The sequence below is a fragment of the Aquarana catesbeiana genome, linkage group LG07, assembly GCF_042186555.1.
Source record: "Aquarana catesbeiana isolate 2022-GZ linkage group LG07, ASM4218655v1, whole genome shotgun sequence".
Taxonomy (NCBI): domain Eukaryota; kingdom Metazoa; phylum Chordata; class Amphibia; order Anura; family Ranidae; genus Aquarana; species Aquarana catesbeiana.
In genome coordinates, this window is record NC_133330.1 from 285,430,196 (window position 1) to 285,445,585 (window position 15,390).

Below are 15,390 nucleotides of genomic sequence, written 5' to 3' on the forward strand. Positions count from 1 at the left end.
AGACCTGCTTTTCATTCATGTCTCCTTCAACCACTTCAATGTTATCCTTACAGAGAAAAAAAAAGAAAAGAGACGGGTTCTATTTTTAGATTACACTCAGCCTTGGAAATAAAAAAAGAACCTCCTGGCTCTCAGAAGTAGGGTATGTAAAAGTCAGTCTAAGCAGGGCAGACTTTCCATGAGTCAGTGTGTTAGTGAAGCCAGCAGATGAATAAACCCTGCCCACAGCTGGAGGAACAGAGGGTTGTGTGTCTCACTGCAGCCCCTGGACTAAATACTGTGTATTCTATACGCCATTCAGTGAGATTACTTTATGTACACGGGATCTTTGTCCACCTAAATCCACCCAAAGGGTGCTAAAACCTTCAAACATGAGCTGTGAAAGATCTTTCAATTTCTAACATGTCTGGACTCCTTGAATTAAATTTTGTAGGCACCTCGTAGCTGCTCAAGGTTTCCAAACCTCCAACTAGTGGTCTACAGCAAAGGTTCAAGGTGGCCGAACCTCCAACTAGTGGTCTACAGCATAGCTCCCAAATGTCCCTGATTTCGAGGGACTGTCCCTGATTTGGACCAATGTCCCTCTGTCCCTCTTTCCTCCTCATCTTCCCTCATTTTGGTCTGATGTATATAGTTTCAAAAAGTGTTTCCCAGTGCTAAATAGGGGGCTGTAGCGGCTGTTGCTCCATTTTGGGAGGGGGGGGGCGGCAAACAAACCACCCGACCCCCCCATTCATCCGGTCGACCGATGACAAGCCCCCCCGTTGCTCGGTCAATCGGCGAACAAACCCCCCCTGTCGCTCGGTCGATTGATGAACAAACCCCCCCGTCGCTCAACCGCCCACTAGCACGCACTTACCCCATCCAGGTCGCAGCTTCGGTGGCTTCCCTCCTGCTTCTGCTCCTGGCTAATGCAGTCGCTTCTTCTATTGGCCAATCATGTCTTAAGACCCGCTTCCTGATTGGCCAGGTGGGGAAGCTGTAAGACAATAGCGAATATTAATTCACTATTGTCACAGAACTGGGTGGGCTTGGGGTGCAGTGCTTTGCGCCCCAAGCCCACCCTTTTTTAAGCCAATTAGAGCATCAGGTTCTAAAAAAAAACCTCCTTGAATTCCATGCGTCTGGCACCCGGCATGTAGATTAGGGGCCGGGTGCATGGGTTAGGGGGGCAGCGCCCCTACACCCCTAATGGAGCAGACCCCACTGCTAGCGGGTCTGAAACCCCCCTCATTACATTCCTCCGGGCCACTTCCACTCTGACCACTCTTCATGCTGGGAGCCCATTCTCTTGCAGGGTCCTGCATATTCTGTGGTTCAGGCTAAGGCTCTGAGTTTAGTCCATAAGCCTGAGGCCCATGTGATGGGGGGCCAAGCTATCTGGCACAAGACACAATATGAGAGGTCTTAAAGTGGTTGTAAAGGCACAAGGTTTTTTTATCTTCATGCATTCTATGATTCTATCATGCAACTTGCACTACTGATTGACTTTTGGCAGCAGCGGGAGCTTCTCCTCATTGGCTCACACCTCCTGCTGCTGTCAATCACAGCCAGTGAGCCAATGAGGTGATAGCGGGGGTGGGGCTGCACCACTCTGTGTGTGTGAATGGACACATAGAGTGCGGCTCAGGAGCAAGCCTGCTCGAGTGCACCCATAGCAAACCAGATAACAAGGATAACTTGCAGCAGACTTGCAGAATGTTTGCAAAGAAAGTTGAAATTTGGAGTCATCCAATGCGGACTTGCTGCAATTGTGCAACAAACATGTGTAGCCTGGCAAGTCTAGCAATAGCTTAGCAAGTCATTTTCAAACTTGCAGCACAATTACTTGCTATCTGGGAAATGGCTTGCTATGGGGGGCACTCGCCGGGGGAGAAGCCAGGACCACTGGCAGGGGACCCAAAAAGAAGAGGATCAGGGCTGCTCTCTGCAAAACCACTGCACAGAGCTCTCTGCTGCAGGTATGGCCAGCTTAAACTCATGTCCCCTCGCTCCCTCTTCCGTGTCATCATGATCACCCAGTCCTCATCCGGGTTTGGGCCAAGGGCTAGGACAAGGGGTGGGCAGAAGGGGCGGCTGCCCTGGGCACAGTGTATATTGTAGGGATTTGGGCACTGCAAGTTCTTTCTACTATAAGGCTGACAGCAGTAATGACAGCGGGATCACTACTTCTGTCAGCCTAGAGATGGAAGCGGCAAGGAGAGAGCCGGGAGGAGGTGCGGGCTGTGCTCTCTCTCCCCCTACCCCTCATAAGCTCACACATAAAAAGGGGGGGGGGCAATTTGGCATCTTTGGCCTGGGCACTGGATTATCTTGGGCACTGTTTGGGCCAATCAGTTTTTCATTGGCTGGCCTTGAATTACATAACTCCCTTTCATTGTTTCATTGTGCCAAGAATGTACACTAAGCTGTGCAGCTCAGTGTACAATCCTGCAGGAGACTGCGAGCAGATAAGTAAGTTTGTTTTACTGCAGAGTACAGTTGCGCGATTCTGGCCAAAATGAGAATCACAATTTTTTTTGCTTAGAATAAAGATCTCAATTCTCTCATCATTCTCATGGGGTAACACCATTTTTCACATTAAACAAAAAAAAAAAAATTGGGCTAACTTTACTGTTTCGTATTTTAATAATTCATTAAAGTGTATTTTTTCCCAAAAAAAATGTGTTTGAAAGACCGCTGTGCAAATACAGTGTGACATAAAATATTGCAACAATGGCCATTTTACTCTCTAGGGTCTCTGCTAAATATATATATATATATATATATATATATATATATATATATATATATATATATATATATATATATATATATATATATAGGCAAGGCAAATATGATACAATGTGGTAACATAATTTAATGATAATAGCAACAAAGGAGGTTTAACAAAAATAATGCATCAGTGCAGCCTCATCAGTGCTCATCAGTGCAGCCTCATCAGTGCCCATCAATGCAACCTCATAAGTGCCCATCAGTGCAACCTCACCAGTGCCCATCAATGCAGTCGCATCAGTGCCCATCAGCTCAGCCTCACCAGTGCCCATCAATGCCCACCAATGCAGACTCACCAGCGTCCATCAATGCAGCCCGATTAGTGACCATCAATGCATCGTCACCAGTGCCCATCAATTCAGCGTCACCAGTACCCATCAATGTAGCCTAATCAGTGCCCATCAATGCAGCCTCACCAGTGCCCATCAGCCCAACCTCATCAGTGCCCATCAATGCAGCCTGATTAGTGCCCATCAATGCTGCCAAATCAGTGCCTATCATGGCACCCTCACCAGTGCCCATCAGCTCAGCTTCATCAGTGCCCATCAATGCAGCGTCACCAGTGCCCATCAATTTAGCCTGATCAGTGCCCATCAATTCAGCCTTGCCAGTGCCCATCAATGCAGCCTTACCAGTGCCCATCAGTGCAGCCTCACCAGTGCTCATCAGTGCAGCCTCACCAGTGCCCATCCATGCAACCTTACCCCTGCCCATCCATGCAGCCTCACTAGTGCCCATCAATGCAGCTTCACCAGTGCCCATCAATGCAGCCTCACCAGTGCAGCCTGATCAGTGCCCATCAATTCCACCTGATCAGTGCCCATCAATACAGCATCACCAGAGCATAGGTGCAGCCTCATCAGTGCCCATCAATACAGCTTCACCAGTGCCCATCAATTCAGCCTGATCAGTGCCAATCAATTCAGCCTTACCAGTGCCCATCAATGCAGCCTCACCAGTGCCCATCAGTGCAGTCTCACCAGTGCCCATCCATGCAGCCTTACCCCTGCCCATCCATGCAGCCTCACTAGTGCCTCATCAGTGCCCAGCAATGCAATCTCACCAATGCCCATCAGCTCCGCCTCATCAGTGCCCATCAATGCACCCTCATCAGTGTCCATCAACGCAGCCTCATGAGTGCCCATTAATGCAGCCTCACCAGTGCCCATCAGTGCAGCCTCACCAGTGCCCATCAATGCAGCTTCATCAGTGCCCATCAATGCAGCTTCATCAGTGCCCATAAGAAAGAAAAAGAGAGTGCACCGGCCTAGTGCATTATCCTTGAGAAAAATTTATTAAAAACAAGATTAAAATCTACTCACAAAGGTAAGGAGAAAATGTCGCACTGTATACAGTCACAAGGCGATTAATCCGCTGGTAGCAGTTTCCAGGTCCAAGGAAGAGGACGTAAGAACCGCTGCTGACTAACGCGTTTCGAAGGTGTCCCTTCTTCATCAGAGCCTTAGCTGTGTTAGTCTCTTACTACTATTTATACATGTGTCTGTCAGAAATTCTCATCTTAGATTGGTACTGGAACTCCTCCCTTAATTGGTGGGAGGTTCCGAGAGGGGTGTGGCTGCCACATTGTTATAAAGTGTTAATTTAGTAGGTATAGGTTTCAATTCATTATATTTTATTTTATTTTGTTTATTTGATTTGGTTCATTCGACTCTGTCTCTTTTTGCATGTGCATGCACACTGGGAGTGCATGTATCCAGCAGTAAGCTAACCTGGGTCTGTTGCTAAATATCATACATTTGGTGGTCCTGGGTATATCAATAGGGGATTAAAAAATATCTTAAGAAGCATATCCATTGAGTGATATGAGTTAAATATTGTGTGATATGAGTTAAAAAAAGGGAAAGCCATAGCTCTCACCCTCTCTAGGAACCCCTCTGTGTTGGCTGTACCTGCTCCGGTTTCCGTCGCCGACAGCTAGCATCTCATCACTTGTCCCGATGCGCTGTCTCGGCGAGTGGAACGCACGCCGGGCCATCACTACCTAGTTGCGATCCACAAGGCGGAAGTGTGGTGATGACGTCACTTTCCGTGCGCCCATTGACGCATGGGATTGACCTCTATTAGTAAACAATAGCCGCCATGTTGTCGAGGAAAAAGATAGAGGGCAAAGTTAGACAAAACCGTCAGGGCGATACATTAGGGGGATAGTATGAGGAGCACTTAGCTCGCAGTAGAGCCTCTGAGGGGGCAAAAACAAGATAATAACCGTACATAATATTAAAAACGTACTTAATGTTGAAAGAGGGGGGGAGGAGAGAGGGAGAGAGTATAGGCAAACTGGTATATAAATTGGTATATAAATGATATGTATACATAGCTGGAGCATGTAACATAGGTATGTACAATCATGTGCCATTAGTTAATGTGGTTTATAGCGGTTGTTTATAACTAACACTATATCACAGGAGCTGTAACCTGTGTTTTTTTTTAGGCACTAGGTATATAAGCACACATAGTGTGCACGCGCATGTTGATGGATATGGACATACAACTAATCCAATGAACAAACATCAATGTTTGAATGAATGTAATTGATAATGACTACAAATAGAGAGTTTAAAAAGACTAGTATGCACATGTATAAGAAGATAGGCAACACATTAGTAAAATATAATATAATTGATGGTAAAAGCTTATAAATACAGATGGTCGTATACATGTGCAAAAGTGTGTAAATCAATTATTGAAGAACACATATATAATTATGCACATTATTTTGGATGTTGCTATAGCTGGAGTACATCTATGTGAACATACGGAGGCCAATACATATACATGCACATATATGCACTCCAAGGAAAAAGATAAAACATAGAAATAAAACTACAGATGCTGGTTCTAATGCCGCGTACACACGGTCGGACTTTTCGTCTACAAAAGTCCAACGGACGCCGACGGACTAAAGCTGGCTGGTAATCCGATCGTGTGTGGGCTTCTCCGGACTTTCAGCAGACTTTTTCAGCCTCAAATCCGACGGACTTTAGATTTGAAACATGCTTCAAATCTTTACGTCGTAACTACGACGGACCCCGAAATCCGCTCGTCTGTGTGCTAGTCCGACGGACAAAAACCCATGCTAGGGCAGCTATTGGCTACTGGCTATGAACTTCCTTATTTTAGTCCGGTGTACGTCATCACGTACGAATCCGTCGGACTTTTGTGTGGTCGTGTGTAGGCAAGTCCGTTCGTTAGAAAGTCTGCTGCAAGTCCGCCGAAAGTCCACAGGAAGTCTGTCGGACAGGCTGTCGGACTTTTGTAGACGAAAAGTCCGACCGTGTGTACGCGGCATTATATGCTTTCTTGTGGGAAAGGTATATAGGATAAATTATGTGGCCACTAAAATTAAGCATATGCATAAACCCATGTATGCTTTGATCTAGTCGTATACAAAGTGCATAGTTACATATTTTTTAGGGGCTAACTTGTATATAGGTCATTAAAATTGGTTCAATCTTTGGGACCTAATACTCATAATTAGCCTAAAGTCTTTTTTAATGGCCTAGATGTTAATAGGAAAAAAGTTAAGAGGGAGGTGGTAGTAGTAATACACAATAAATGATGGTCTGACTAAAAATGGTAAATGGACATGGGACTGGCCCGCTAGATAGACTCTAAGGTGTTGTTAAACTATTTTATGTATTTCGGGGTCTTCGTTTAGGCCACCAGGGGCGAGACTGCCAAGGGTGAAGATCCAGAAGGCCTCTCGCTTACATAGCCTCTGGTATCTTCTTCCTGTATCCAGCTCGCCTCCAATGGACTCGATGCCAAAGACTTTCATGCCTGCAGGGTCCCCCGCCTACTAAATGAACACTTTATAACAATGTGGCAGAGGCCCAGCCCCCTCTCGGAACCTCCCACCAATTAAGGGAGGAGTTCCAGTACCAATCTAAGATGAGAATTTCAGACAGACACATGTATAAATAGTAGTAAGAGACTAACACAGCTAAGGCTCTGATGAAGAAGGGACACCTTCGAAATGCGTTAGCCAGCAGCGGTTCGTACGTCCTCTTCCTAGCACTTGGAAACTGCTACCAGAGGATTAATCGCCTTGTGACTGTATACAGTGCGACATTTTCTCCCTACCTTTGTGAGTAGATTTTAATCTTGTTTTTAATAAATTTTTCTCAAGGATAATGCACTAGGCCGTGCACTCTCTTTTTCTTTCTTATCGTTTACTACTAGGATAATCCCATCCTGGAGAGCAGCAAGGCCGAAATTCACTGTCCTTTCTGAACCCTTGGGATCATCTAGCTTACACACCTGTGCGCAAGAGTATTAGCTTCTGTAGCACTCACCAGTGCCCATGAATGCAGCTTCACCAGTGCCCATCAATGCAACCTCACCAGTGCCCATCAATGCAGCCTGATGTGGGGGTCAGCTGTGTCAGGCTCTCTTACCTCTGCGATGGCAGCTCAGCAGGTCCTTCCACGACCTCCTGGGGGGGTGATGCTCCTGGGGTCAAGTTCTTGCAGCCAGCGTCCAGCCCCATAGCCTGAGCCAGTCACATGCGTCCCAACTCCCTGGTGCACCCTGCCTCTGTCTGCCTCCAAGACTCTGGGAGTTGTAGTTTTCTCTGCGTTGCTCTCAGTTCTCCACCCCTCTCATTCTGCACAATTGCCTCCAGTCTGCCCAATCCCTCCTTACCCCAGTCTGCACCCCCCCCTAGTCTGCCCAATCCCTCCTACCCCCGGTCTGCACATCCCCCCAGTCTGCACAATTCCCCCCCAGTCTGCACAATCCTTCCTACCCCCAGTCTGCACCCCCCCAGTCTGCACATTCCCCCCTCCCCTTAGTCTCCACAATCACCCCCCAGTTTGCACAATCCCCCCCTCCCCTAGTCTGCACAATCCCCCCCACTTTGCACAATGCCCCTCCCCCCAGTCTGCACAATGACCCCTCAGTTTACACAACCCCCCCCCCCTAGTCTGCACAATCCCCCCCCCCCAGTCTGCACAATCCCCCCTCAGTTTACACATCCCCCCAACCATGGTCGGCAAACTCCCCCCTAGCTTGCACAACACCCCCCCCCCCCCCAGTTTGCAGGGGGGAGGGTAAGTAATGAGAATGAAAAGAAGAGGAAAAGCATAAGGAGGTTGGGTGGTAGAGAGGGGGTTGTGCAGGGTGCAGATAGCTCACTCATTAATTAAGCTTCCCCCTTAGGCTGGTCTCCACAGGTAGGCTGAGTACAGTGCAGGCATTGCATGCAGGGGGCTGGAGTGTAGGGAGGGTTTGGGCAGAAACAAATGGGAGGTGTGTCGGATTGGACAGGCGGCCGAGTGAGCTATAGGAAGACAGTGGTGATGGGACGGGCGACAAGCAGATACAGCCCAACTCCCGGGAAAGCTGGCTTTCACTGCATCTACTGTATTAACACTGACAGGAAAAGTGCCAGCGATCACCTCCGCCCCAGCAAAAAATAAAAAAATAGTTCCATGACTGCTGCAACGGAAGTGGTGCGGGCGGCCTGGGGGGCAAATGCATCCCTGTCCCCTGGCCCAGTCCGCCCCTGCTTCAGGTCATTGACCAGGTCCTGCCATGTAGTTCTGGGCTGATCCCTCACCTTCCTCGTGATCATTGATGCCCCACAAGGTGAGATCTTGCATATAGCCCCAGACCGAGGGAGATTGACTGTCATCTTGAACTTCTTCCATTTTCTAATAATTGCGCCAACAGTTGTTGCCTTCTCACCAAGCTGCTTCCCTTTTGTCCTGTAGCCCATCCCAGCCTTGTGCAGGTCTACAATTTTATCCCTGATGTCCTTACACAGCTCTCTGGTCTTGGCCATTGTGGAGAGGTTGGAGCCTGTTTGATTGAGTGTGTGGACAGGTGTCTTTTATACCGGTAACAAGTTCAAACAGGTGCAGTTAATACAGGTAATGAGTGGAGAACAGGAGGGCTTCTTAAAGAAAACAATAACAGGTCTGTGAGAGCCGGAATTCTTACTGGTTGGTAGGTGATCAAATACTTATGTCATGCAATAAAATACAAATTATTTTTTTTAAAATCATACAATGTGAGTTTCTGGATTTTTGTTTTAGATTCCGTCTCTCACAGTTGAAGAGTACCTAGCTTTCAGTTTGAATGACAATTATTCAGTCATGCAACACTGTACCCAAATGTTTTTTTTGTCCGTTTTTCATACAAATAGAGCTTTCTTTTGGTGGTATTTGATCACCTCTGGGTTTTTTATTTTTTGCGCTATAAATGAAAAAAGACCAAAAATTTTGAAAAAACTGCATTTTTCTTAGTTTCTGTAATAAAATTTTGCAAATTAGCAATTGTTCTTCATAAATGTTGGCCACAATTTATACTGCAACATATCTTTGGTAAAAAATAACCCAAATTAGTGGATATTATGTGGTCTGTGTGAAATTTATAGAGTCTACAAGCTATGGTGCAAATCATAAAAAATGATTGCATCTGATGTACTGAGACCTCATCTCATTTCTCGAGACCCTAACTAGCCAGGAAAGTACAAATACCCTCCAAATGACCCCTTTTGGAAAGTAGAAATTCCAGGGCATTTAGTAAGAGGCAGTGTGAGTTATTTGAAGTTGTAATTTTTTCCCACATTTCTTTGCAAAATTAAGATTTTATTTTATTTTTTATTTTTTTTCACAAAATTGTCATTGTAATAGCTTATTTCTCTCACATGGAATGTGCATACCACAAATTACACCCCAAAATACATTCTACTACTCCTCCTGAGTATTACGATACCACAAGTGTGGGACTTTTTCACTACCTGGCCACATAAAGAGGCCCAACATGCAGGGAGCATCATCAGGTGTTCAAGGAGCATAAATTACCTTGTCTAACTTGTTGACTACCTATTACACTTTTGAAGGCCCTAGAGCACCAAGACAATGGAAACGCCCACAAAATAACCCCATTTTGGAAAGCTAACACCCCAACGTATAATCTTTGATGCATAATGAGTCTTTTGAACAGTTCATTTTTTTCCAGAAGTTTTTGGACAATATGGAAAAAAATGAAAACGCATTTTTTTTTTACACAGAATTGTCCGTTTATAAGATATTTCCAACACATAGCATTTACATAGCAAAAATAACACCCCAAAATACATTCTGCTACTCCTCCTGAGTATAACGATACCACATGTGTGAGACTTTTACACAGCCTGACCACATACAGAGGCCTAACATTGAAGTAGCACCTTCAGGCGTTCTACAAGCATAAATTACCCATCTAATTTCTCACCCACCTATTACATTTTTGAAGGGCCTGGAGCATCAGGACAATGGTAACACCCATAAAAATGACCCCATTTTGGAAAGCTAACACCCCAACATAAAATCTATGAGGCATAATTAGTCTTTTGAATGGTTCATTTTTTTCCAGTTTTTGGAAAATGTGGAAAAAAATGAAAACGCATTTTCGCATTTTTTTTTACACAGAGTTGTCCGTTTATAAGATATTTCCAACACATAGCATTTACATAGCAAAAATAACAGCCCAAAATACATTCTGATACTCCCCCTGAGAATAACGATACCACATGTGTGAGACTTTTACACATCCTGACCACATACAGAGGCCTAACATTGAAGTAGCACCTTCAGGTGTTCTACGAGCATAAATTACACATTTCATTTCTCAACCATCTATTACACTTTTGAAGGCCCTGGAGCACCAGGACAATGAAAACGCCCAGAAAATGACCCCATTTTGGAAAGCTAACACCCCAACATATAATATATGAGGCATAATGAGTCTTTTGAACAGTTCATTTTCTTCCAGATGTTTTTGGAAAATGTGGAAAAAAAATGAAAACAAATTTTTTTTTACACAAAGTTGTCCATTTATAAGATATTTCCAACACATAGCATTTACATAGCAAAAATGACACCCCAAAATACATTCTGCAACTCCTTCTGAGTATGGCAATACCACATGTGTGAGACCTTTACACAGCCTGGCCACATACAGAGACCCAACATGCAAGGAACACCGTCAGGTGTTCCAGGGACACATAGCATGCACATACCAAGAATTACACCCCAAAATACATTATGCTGACCAAAGGGTAAACAAAAGATTACCTGTGGTTTTAGTAGCACAGTTGTTCACAGGAGGATAGCACTGGTCCAGGCAGCAGGCAGGGACTTGGTCAGCAACAGTGAACACAATTTTTTAGGCAGCAGGCAGGGATATTGTCCATATACAGTCCAGGGTCAGTGCAGGTGGAGATATTGTCAGCTGTGCCAAAAATATTGGTTCTGGTAGGAACATGGTCCATGTGCTGTGGTCAGTGCGACTGACAGAGGCATGACGGCAGTAAGTCCTACAGGCAGCAGGCAGAAGTAGGGCCTCTTTCAGGACAGAATGGGGACAGGGGTAGAGGCTTCTCCCACCCAAATCTCTTTGAAGCCTCTGAGACTCCAGACCCTAATCTAGGAATGAGGAAACAAAGAAAATTGTTTTCTTCATCCAGAAAAACTATTCTGGAGCCCCTCACATATTTGAGACCCCTGTGTTGAATCCCACTAGTCCAGTTGCAGGGTACAAGATCAGTCCAAGAGGCAGGCAAATAACATGGTCAAACAGTTCAAGGTCAGTTCCAGATCAGGCAGAGGTATGTACAGAATCGTTAGGCAGAAGCATAGTCGAATAACAGTCCAGGGTCAGTTGCAGATCAGGCAGAGGTATGTACAGAATCGGTAGGCAGAAACATGGTCGAATAACAGTCCAGGGTCAGTTCCAAATCAGGCAGCGGTATGTACAGAATTGGCAGGCAGAAGCGTGGTCAAATAACAAGCCAGGGTCAGTTACAGAGCAGGCAGTGGCATAAGGGGTGTGAAGGTGTGTGAAGGCAGGAACTGAGGATTACGTTTACCATACTTCACTAATAATTTATTGAAGTATGGTAATGGCGAAAACATTCACCTATGCAGAGGCCTGGTTGGGAAGGACATTGTGAACAATAATAAGATGTGTCTCTTCTGACTCCTCTACTGGTACACACCCTACATCTTTTTTGACGTCTTTGGCCTGTTGGTTTGGGAGGGGTTTTATCGGGAAAGTGGCGTTCGGAGAGTCGACTAAGAACATCTGATCGGATGTTTTCTGGTGGGCCGTTCGGGAATATAAGGGCAGTGTAAATTTCCTCCTGGTAGCCAAGGAAGGGTTGGGGGTTTTGGGTGGAGTTGCGGTAAATGATATAGGAATTGAATATGGCCAATTGAAAAAAATAAATTGCTACTTTTTTATACCAATGGTAGGTCCGTCTTGTGGCAAGGTATGGTTCGAGCATTTGGTCGTTGAAGTGGACTCCCCCCATAAACAAATTGTATTCATGGATGCATGTTGGTTTTTGGATGGGGCCATTCCTTCTGGGGATTTCCACGTAGGTGTTATTTGTGGATCGAAGACAACATGTAGACATCCCTTCTGTCCCTCCACTTCACTACCAGAATCTCCTTGTTTCGCAGACTTTCCGTTTCTCCTTTTCTCAACTTTTTATTGGCAAAACTTTGAGGAAAGCCCTTCCGGTTCTTTTTTACAGGCTGGCATCTTCCTCCGGTGAAGGTTGTGGAACAGGGGCAGAGATGTGTAGAAGTTGTCTACGTATAAATTGTAGCCTTTCTCCAGTAGGGGGTATATGAGGTCCCAAACAACTTTCCCGCTGGATCCCAAGTCGTCCGAGCAATTAGTGGCTGCAGCTGGGTGTTCTTCCCTTCGAAGACTATGAAGGAATATGTGTAATCTGTGGCTCGGTCACATAATTTGTACACATTCACCCCATAGCGGGCCCTTTTGCTGGGGATAAATTGCTTAATTTTAAGCCTGCCACTAAATTTAACAAGGGACTCATTCACACATATGTGTTGGTCCGGGGTAAACAACTGGGGGAATATTTCTGAAAAATAATTTAGTATTGGCCGAATTTTGTAAAGCCTGTCATAATTTGGGTCATTTCAGGGAGGGCACTGAGTATTGTCACTAAATTGTAGGAACCTCATGATCATCAGATACCTGGTTCTGGGCATTACTGCAGAGAAGAGCGGCATGTGGTGGATGGGGTGGGTTGACCAATAGGAATGCAATTGATTTTTTTTGGTGAGTCCCATATTAAATGTGAGGCCCAAAAAAACCTTGAACGCCTCCACTGTTATGCCTCGTACACTTTTCGACCGGACTGGTCCGACGAAACGGACTTGCCTACACACGATCACACCAAAGTCTGACGGATTCGTATGTGATGACGTACGACCAGACTAAAATAAGGAACTGCCCTAGCGTCGTTTTTCATCCGTCAGACTAGCATACAGACGAGCTGACTTTTCGATAAGAACTGGGTCCGGCAGAGTTCCAACGTAAAGATTTGAAACATTTTCCAAATCTAAAGTCCATCAGATTTTCGACCGAAAAAGTCTGCTGCAGATCCGATGAAGCCCACACACGGTCGAATTGGCTGCCGGACTCGGTCCATCGGAACAGTCCGGTCGAAAAGTCCGCTCGTGTGTATACGGCATTAGGTCTCTTCACTCGTAGGGATGGGCATAATATGATGTTGGATTTTGCAAAATAAATTACTGTGCATACAGGTTGCACTGGGCCACAATTGACGCCAATATGTTCTTCGTAAAAATTAAATTAAAAAATTAATTGGGGTAAAATTCTCCGTGTCCACCTGGACTCCTGGCTGGGCAGTCAAAGGGGGAATGTTAGCTTCTCCTGAATTAGGAGGAAGCCACAAGGGGTTCTGAAGGGCATAGGGAAGGCTGGCATGGGTCCTAACCCTTTGGGGCTGAGGTGACACCCCACTGATACTTGGCCTTTCTTGCCGACGTACTGCGGTGCTGGTGGATGGCACTGTGGTGCTGGTGGATGCCACTGCGGTGCTGGTGGATGCCACTGCCTCCTCACCAGAATGCCTTTGTTTGGCGGGCCGAATATCTTCCTCCTCTGAGTCTGTCAGTGTTCCACTACTGAGGACTGGCTCATAATTTACGTCAGACTCAGAATCCGAATTTGAAAGGGAATCTGAAAAAGAGAGCTCCCCATTGCTCTCGTCGGCCGTGGAAAGAATTTGGTATGCCTTCTCGGCAGAAAAGCATCTTTTGGACATGGTTGCTGGTGGTAATGAGACTGCACAGGTGTGTGCTTAGCCTGCACTGATGGGCACTGATGAGGTGGCACTGATGAGCACAGATGTGCACTGATGTGCACTGATTGATGGCACAGATGTGCACTGATGAGGCGACACAAATGGGCACTGATCGCACAAATGTGCACTGATGAAGCGGCACAGATGTGCACTAATGAGGCGGCACAGGTGGGCACGGATATGCACTGATGAGGTGGCACAGATGGGCACTGATGAGGTGGCACAGATGGGCACTGTTGAATCGGCACAAATGGGCATTGTTGAGGTGGCACAAATGGGCACTGATGAGTCGGCACAGATATGCACTGATTGATTGCACAGATGTGCACTTGTTGATTGCAGATGTGCACTGTTGAGGTGGCACAAATGGGCACTGTTGAGGTGGCACAAATGGCACTGATGAGGTGGCACAGATGGGCACTGATGAGGCGGCACAGATGTGCACTGATTGATTGCACAGATGTGCACTGATGAGGTGGCACAGATGGGCACTGATGAGGTGGCACAGATGCGCACTGATTGCACAGATGGGCACAGACGTGCACAGAGGGGCACTGATGGCACAGATGGGCACTGATGGCAAAGATGATGCACTGATGGCACAAGTGGGCACTGATGCGCACAGGTGGGCACAGATGGCACTAGCTATAGATTCTAATTGTCACTGGGGGCACTGATTGGGCACTGTTTGGGCACACTGTTTGTTTTTTGTACTGTAAAATTCACTCACAATTATTCACAGAAGCTCTCTCTCCTCACACTCAGTTTCTGTGTGAGGAGAGAGAGCCGGTAATGAGAGATGATCTCATATGTTTACATTTGAGATCATCTCTCATTGGCCACAGCGATTGCGCCGTAAACGGCCGCTGTGATTGGCCCTTTACAGCGATCTGTGATTGGCCGTGTCCAAGGGACACCGCCAACACAGATTTTCCCCGATGCGCGCGCGCGGGGAGCAAGGAAAGGGGGACGACATCAATGGACGTAGTCCTGGCAATGTAGATCCACGCTGAAGCCGTCATTTGGCTATAGCACAGATCTGAACTGGTTAATAAAATAAGATATAGAAGTACCATCATCCAAATTAATATGTGGAAGTTGGGGAGGTGGAAGTGTGTGGGCAGCTGCTGATGCTGACCAACATATAAAACCACCTAAAGTAGTTTAGTGGACTATCTTGGTACTGATACAATAACACATAAATATGATAAAAGTCAAGATTTTAATACATATGAAACATACAAATGATTCATTATTAAAAATAATACACCGCAAAACAAACCAGCAACTAACGGGTCCCCCTGTAGAGTGTCTATTGAAGTGGCGTATAAAAATTTCCTCTACCGGTTTCGCGGTGTAAACCGCTTCTTCAGGAGGAGTGGTCTATGGGAAAAATAATACGGTAAGACAAACTATATTTACAGAGCAAATTCAACTTTAATAAAATTTACAGTCAATGTTGG

At 45.8% G+C, this 15,390-nt stretch overlaps 1 long non-coding RNA gene across 1 annotated transcript in view; it reads right to left on the minus strand.

Annotated features, from left to right (window-relative positions):
- Positions 1-4,906, minus strand: part of LOC141103618 (uncharacterized) — a 44,100-nt gene extending 39,194 nt beyond the window's left edge. The window contains exon 1 of the long non-coding RNA XR_012235346.1: positions 4,654-4,906. This is a non-coding gene — a long non-coding RNA (uncharacterized lncRNA). The remainder of the gene's footprint in view (positions 1-4,653) is intronic.
- Positions 4,907-15,390: the final 10,484 nt, after the last annotated feature.